The sequence below is a fragment of the Crocuta crocuta genome, unplaced genomic scaffold (assembly GCF_008692635.1).
Source record: "Crocuta crocuta isolate KB4526 unplaced genomic scaffold, BGI_CrCroc_1.0 scaffold11, whole genome shotgun sequence".
Classification (NCBI taxonomy): Eukaryota; Metazoa; Chordata; class Mammalia; order Carnivora; family Hyaenidae; genus Crocuta; species Crocuta crocuta.
Window position 1 is genome coordinate 1,604,285 of NW_027528624.1, and position 7,862 is coordinate 1,612,146.

Below are 7,862 nucleotides of genomic sequence, written 5' to 3' on the forward strand. Positions count from 1 at the left end.
CTGCTTTAGGTGTGTGTGTGTGTGTGTGTGTGTGTGTGTTTATTTATTTTTTTTTTGCAGACTTATAAAATATACTTGTCCCAAATCTTCCTGATTCTGGCTCCCTGCCAACCCTTTCTGTTTGTGAACCCCATAAACCGTGTAGAGGGTACAGCTGGGCCATGAAACCAAAATCACTGTGTTCTGAAATCCTGCCTCTATCATATTCTTTCTGACTTTGTCATTGTATCTTACATTGACAGTCCCTAGAAACCAATGCTATGAATTTGGTCCCTTCAAAAAGATTAAGCCTCCACATTCCTTCTCCATTTGTGTCATTCAATCCTCCACTGACACCTTCAAATCTTTCCTGCCATTACATGGGAAGATATTTATCTGAAAGTGTCACCTCACTGTAAATGTTACAGCTGCCAAGAACTATGAAAAGTCTGAGATCTTATCCTATTTGCAAGCTAATAAGTTAGCCTGTTATAGTTTTATGGATGCTTGCAGAAGATATGAGACTCCTGGGTCAGAGACAGAGGATGTTATTACTCATGGCATAGCAGGAAGCATGAACTTTATGCTTACGGTATTTCCTTTGTACCCGGAGACCCAGGGGTATGATGTGGATGAGTGGGTTTGCCTTGTGGCTGAGAAGCCCTGAACTTTTATTTTATTATTTTTTTAAGTTTATTTATTTATTTTGGGAGAGACCGAGACAGTGTGAGTGGGAGAGGGGCAGGGAAAGGGAGAGAATCCCAAGCAGGCTCTGGGCTGCCAACACAGACCCTAATGTGGGATTCAAACTCACTAAACCATGAGATTGTGACCTGAGTGGAGTCCCACGCTCAACACCCAGGCACCCCGAGAAGCCCTGAACTTTTAAAGATAGCTCAGGAGCTACTCTTTCAAGGAGGCTTAAAAGGGAGCTGCTAACAAACCTGTACAACCTTTGTCTGGACCCCTGTTCTCCAGAGGGAGGCTCTATGTCTTCTAAAGCTGTGTACAAATGTCATTCAAAAGCAGTGCTGAAAAAAAATCTGCCAGTGTGGCTGGTCACCAAGCATGCAAAAATGTAAGAGGCCCATGGAGAATTGTTTTCTAACAGCTGCTTCTTGTTTAAAAAGTGTCCCTTTGGAGATAAGTGGGTATGCCTGTCTGATATAAACCAGACTAGCCTTGCCTAGGTTTAGAAAATAAGTTAGAGCCATTTATAATGATCAAAATTATATACATACAGTTTATAATTATTTACTTATTGAAAATAAATTGCATAAATATACACACTTACCCAAATCAACACTTTCCAAGAGATTATTTAAAAACAAGCAACAAACTAATTATTTCTGACATTTACTAAGCAGAACAAATGAAACAACATACCTATTAAAAGATTAAGTGAGATGTGGTTTAGAGAACTATGCTCACATATTTAAGGAAGGATTTCTCTTGGAAAATAAATACCACTTTAAGACAGCTTTCCCAAAGTTTGTTTTTCAAACACAAATTTCAGTAGCTCTTCCTTAATAAAATGATTCGTGGCCAAATCATTGGGGGAGCGTGTATCTTTCTCCAGTGTGACTCGCAATGCAGATTAGCATATTAAAGGTTCTGAGAAGTCCTCAAACTGGTTTTATTTTGTTTAATTCAATATTATTGTAATTGGTTTGATAATGAACTCATGGTGTGTGAGTGTGTGTGTGCATGTTCAACACTTACACCTTCAGCAGAGTGCGTGCAAGATGCTGCCAATTTAAGGTGATCAAGGTTTACTAGTTTCTTCTGTTCTTATTCAGCACAGGCTATTTACAGTCTTAGACTGTACCTTAGAATTTGATTTATTCTGCACCCTGCACATTTAAACATAACATTTTTAGTGGGCTTGATTATCTGGAAATGTCGTTAGCTGATTTTCAATGTCCTTCGGCTTACTCTGATCTATTTATAAGGTCAGTCCCTGAAGTTTAATTTTCATATTGATGAGGAGATGTGCTTAATGTTACAGGGTTGATTACAATGAATTTGAAAGCCAAGTAGGGAAAATCTATTCCCATCAATAAATTTGTTTTTCAAATTTTGACAAAATAGTCTAGAAGTGAAACTGCAAGAGGGTAAACATGGATATTATCCCACTACTTCTTTATTATGATTTTACGTAAAGAGCAATGACTTATTGTTATAAAAATCAGAATGCTCTAAACGGAACTATAGTTCAAATGAAGTACTGAAAGTAGTAAATATTAACAGTTGTGTAGATATCTTAAACTACTTAACAAGTCACAATGAAGATAAGGATCCATGTGTATTCTCTGTACTCTAAAATACATCTTAAAAAACCACCAGTTACTACAAATTCCACTAATTTTAATATAAATTCATTCATACCATTTGATGATCTTTCCACATAGTTAACTTCGGTTTTAAATAGCTTGATTTTTCCCTGCTCAATAGAAGATAAAACACACATCAGGACACTGAATGCAAGAGCAATTTCTTTTAATGCAGAATTTCTAATAAATGATGGTTGCCTTTTATATATTTACTTCTAATCTTTTTAAAAGATATNCTCCTCTCCCCTCCCATCCCCTCCCCTCCCTTTCCCTCCCCTCCCTCCTCTCCTCTTCTCTCCCTTCCTCTCCTCTCCTCTCCCATCCCCTCCCCTTCCCTCTCCTTTCCTCTCCTCTTCTTTCCTCTCCCTTCCTCTCCTCTCCCCTCCCATCCCCTCCTCTCCCCTCTCCTTTCCTCTCCCCTTCCTTCTCCTCCCCTTCTCTGTCTCTTCTCCTCTCCTCGCCTCCCTCCCCCCTCGCCTCCCCTCCCCTCCTCTCCTCTCCTTTCTTCTCCTCTCTCCCCTCCCTTCCTCTCCCTCTTCTCCCCTCCTCTCCTCTCTTCTTGTGTGTTTGTGTATGTGTGTGTGTGTGTGTGTGTGTGTGTGTGNAGAGAGAGAATCTTAAGCAGGATCCATGCCCAGTGTGGATCCCATGACCCTGGGATCCTGACCTGAGCTGAAATTAGATGCTTAATGGACTGAGGCATACAGGTGCCCCATATTTTATTTTATTTATACATTGAAGCAATGTATGAAAGGTCAGTTAATCCATATCTTCACCAATACTTGGTAGAGTTCCTGTTTTTGATTTCAGCTAATTTAGCAGGTATCATAGTATTTGTATTTCCTGAATGACTACTGAACACCTATTTCTGTACTTATGTGCCATTTGTATGTCTTTTTTTAAGAAGTGCCCACATGTTTTACCTAGTTGTTTTTAAGTTGCTTGATTTAGTATAAATTATGAGTTCTTTGGAGGACTTAGGTAGAAATCCTTTATCAGGTATATGTTTTGAAAATATTTACTTCCAGTCCATGGCTGATCTTTTAATTTCCTTAACAGTGTCTTTTGATGAGCAATGTTTGTTTTTTAAACCTTATGAAGTCCATTTGACATATTTCTTGTGGTTTGTATTTTTTTGTGTCCTAAGAAATCATTGACTAGCCCAGGGTCACAAAAATTTCCTTCTGTGCTTTATTGCAGAAGTTCATATGGGATTATCATTCACTTTGAGTTATTTTTTGTATGTGGTGTAAAGTAAAAGGTCTTTTTGGCATATGGATATCCAATTTTAGCACTATTTGTTGAAAAGTATGTCATTTCCTTATTGAATTACCCTGGCATTAGTGTTTAAAAGCAATTGGCTATATATATGGTCTATTTCTAGACTCTCTAGTTCAATGGTTCTGTATGTCTACACTTATACCCATACCACACTATCATAACAGCTTTTGGAATCCGTAAGTTTTCTAAGTTTGTTATTCTTTTTAAAAATTGGTTCAACTCTTCTAAAATTTGGCAATTCCATATACATTTTGGAATCAGCTTGTCAATTTCTGTCTAAAAGCCCCCTGGATCTTGGTTTTTACAGTGTTGAATCCATGGCTCTGCTTCAATAATATTAAATCTTTCAGTCCACTCACTGGATGTACCTCTTCCTTATTCTAAGTTTTCTTTAATTTCTCTCAGAAATGTTTTGTAGTTTTCAGTGTATAGGTCTTATATAAATTATGTCAAATTTATCCTCGAATGTTTCAGTTTTAATGGTTTTATATTGGTATTGTTTCTTTTTTTTGAAAAATCAGTTTTCAATAGTTTGTTGTTTATACAAAGGAATACAATTGACATTTTCATATTGAACTTTCCTCTTGTGACCTTGGTAAAACGATTTCTTAGCTTTCTTAGATTCCTTAGAATTTTCTACATTGATGATCATGTTGTCAGAAAATAAAAACAGTTTTATTTTTTTTTCCTTTTCCTATCTGTATGTATTTTATTTACTTTACTTACCTTTTTGGACCCACTAGGAATCCAGTATAATATTGAATATGAGTGGTAAGGAGAGATATCTTTGTCTTATTCTCAATTTTAAGAGTAAATTCTTTCACTTTTCACTATTGATTTTGGTAGTGGTTGTAGGCTTTTTTTTTTTTGTATATGTCTTTTATCAAGTTAAGAAGTTTCTTTCTTTTGGCAGTTCACTGAGAGTTTCTGTTATAAGTAGGTATTGAAACTTTTCAGATACTTTTTCTACATATATTGCAATAATTATGCCAATTTTCTTTTCTTTTTTATCTATCGCCTCCTAATATGGTGAATTATACTGATTTTGAATGCTGAATTCCTGAGTTAAATCCCATGAGGTGATGATGCATTGTCTTTTTAAATAGGGCTGAATGTAATTTGCTAACATTTTGTTAAGGCTTTTTGCCTTTATGTTTATGAAAGATCTGTAACTGTAGTTTTCTTATAATACTTTTCATCTTTTTTCAGAATCAGAATAATTCTGGTGTTTCTCTTCTATGTTCTGGAGGTTTTGGTGGTTTTTTTTCATCTGACATGCTTAGTCCTACCGATAGGATCACAGAAGTTTGGGATTTTCTTTTTGAGCTAGTTTTTAAACCATGAGTTCAGTTTCTTCCGTAGGTATAAGTCCTTAAAGTTATTTCTTTCTGAGTGGACTTTTTTTGTTTTGTATTCTGTTTTTGTCTTTCATGGAATTTTTCCATTTTATCTAAGCTGTCAAATGATATAAGTATGTTTGTAATATTTTCTCCTTATTCTTTTAGTGTGTATGGAAACAGTAGTGATATTGCTTCTTTTATTCCTGATATTGGTAATTTATATCTGCCTTTTTTTTCCAGGTAACTAGTTTTTGGTGACAGTGATTTTTCTCTATTGTTTATCCAATTTCTATTTTGTAGTCCCTTTTCTTATTATTCCCTTCCTTCTGCTAACTTTGGGTTTAATTTCTTAGATAATTATTTTTAGACTATTTTCCTTTCTTGTTCTTTTTTCTTTGAGAGCGAGCGAGAGAGAGAGAGAGAGAGAGAGAGAGAGAAAGAATCTCAAGCAGGCTTCATGCACAGTGAGGAGCTCGATATGAGGCTGGATCCCATGACCCTGGGATCATGACCTGGGCTGAAATCAAGAGTCAGATGCTCAACTTAATGAGCTGCCCAAGTGCCCCATGTTTTTCGTTTTTAATGAAAGCATTTTAAGCTACAAATTTCCCTCTAAACACTATTTTTACTGCATCCCACAAATATTGACGTGTTATATTTTCATTTTCATTTAGTTTAAAATATTTTCTCATTTCCTTTGGATACTTTTTTTTTAACCTATGGCTTATTTAGAAGTATGTTATTAAATTTTCAAATAGGGATTTTCAGGATATGTATTTTAAAGATTTTTAGTTTAATCCTACTGTGGTAAAAGAACATACTTTGTATGATTTCAGTCTATTTAAATTTATTGAGACATGATATATGGTCTGTCTTGGTGAATGTTCCATATACAGTTGAAAAGAATACATATTCTTCTGTTTTGGGGTGGAATGTTCTATAAATGTCAATTTGGTCAAGTTGATAGATTGTGTTGTTCCTCAGGTCTTCAATATTTCAGTGATTTTTCTCTCTACTTATTTTTTCAATTACTGAAAAAATATTATCGACATATCTAACAATAATTTTGGATTTTTCTGTATCTCTCTTCAGTCCCATCAATATTTGCTTCATATATTTTGTTAAATCTGTTATCAAGTACATACACCTTTAGGATTGTGATGGATTGACTCCTTTATCATGATGAAATGTCCCTCCTAATCCCTGGTAATATTCATTGTTCTGATGTCTAGTCTTTCTGGTGTAAATATAGCCACTCTGGCTTTCCTCTGATTATTTTTCATGATGTACCTTTTTTCATTCTTTTACCTTTAATTTATCTGAGTCTTTATATTTAAAAGTGGTTTTCTGGAGACAGCATATAGCTGGGTTTTGCATTTTTATTAAATCTGATGATTTGTTTCTTAATTAGTCTTTAGACCACTTATATTCAATATAATTATCAATATGTTTGGGGTTAAATCTACCATTTTGCTAATTGTTATCTATTTTTCTCATTTTTTTTTTTCTCCTGCTTTTTTCTGCCTTCTCTTAGATTCATTTTTCATCCTACTGCTTTCTGGTTCTTTCCCAGGCATTGTGGAGTTTAACCTTACACATGTACACATGAATGTTCATGCCACAATTTGAGTGGATACATCTGTGGCTCCCTCAAGCTGTTTCTGTGTAGCTTCCTCTTGTCCACTGTCCTGTCCTGCAAATTTTAGACACGCTGCTTTCTCCCAACTACAAACTGTTTCTTCAACTCAGGGAGACCTACCTCTCTTTGTTTTCTGGCTCACTGCTTTTGGTCCTAGAAACTGTCCGCAGGTGATGAACTGGGGTAATTGTAGGATTTACTTCAATTTCCCCCTTCTCTCAAGAACCCCTGACATTCATCCCTTATTTTTCACTGTCTGGAAACACTTGTTTTCTATATTCTTTCTGGTTTTTCCAGTTGTGTATAGCAAGTGGCAATTCCCATAGTGGTTAATCCGTTGTGAGTGGAAACTTTGATGATGCTTTCTTTATTATGTAGATATAGAAGTTGTCCATATAAATTTTTAGTACCATTTTGTACATGAGTGAATGATGGCCCCTTAGAAATTAGTCCTCACAATGAAAGAATGACTTTCTCTTCCCTTCCTAAACTTCGTTTTCTAAACCTTATTTCTCATGAAAGAATTTTCAGACTATAAGGTTGAATCTATATTCTTCTTAGCTAGAGCTGTTTAAAGAACTAGAAAAAGGTTTTCTGAAATCTCATTTATTCTTCATTTTAGTATCTTGATGGGATTTTAGTTTTATGTTCCTCCCAACTTTAGAGAGGGCTTTAAAGCCATTTTTTTCCATTTACAAAATGTTGTTAAAAAACCAAAAGTACTCAGTTAGTCCTTTATTGGGACTGGAAAATTCATAAAACAGAGTGGAGTTTAAAATGGGGGAAACTGTTGAATTATCAAAGTCTCCATTTGCTACAAACAGCTTACTTTTCTCCTTGGCCTTAAAACTGAATCTGTGACATGATTCGTGAAGAAAGAGAAGGGCCATTCCAAACAGGATGGGGACAAGAATATCACTGCTAGAGAAATCTAGAACAGACAAGAGGGTTTGTCCTCATCTTCAGTAGAGGACAGAAACCATGGATGCAATGGCCGCCCATGGGTCACCATGTCTCTTCAGAGTCAAAAGCCAACACCACCAACACGATGGGGAGAAGTGGAGAGCTGCACCAGCTTCATGCAGGCTTCTAGAGGTCTCTGAGGTCAGAAGAAGGAGGCTCAAGATAATTAAATTCTCCTTCCTTTTCACTTAGTGAGGAAATTCTCTCTGATGGGTGAAAGGAGTTTCCTACAGGATAGCAAAAAGCTCAACAGGTTGGAGATAGCATTTTCTCTGGAAAAATAACCAACTGGTATAGGTATAATCGAATTCTTTCCTTGAAGAGTAA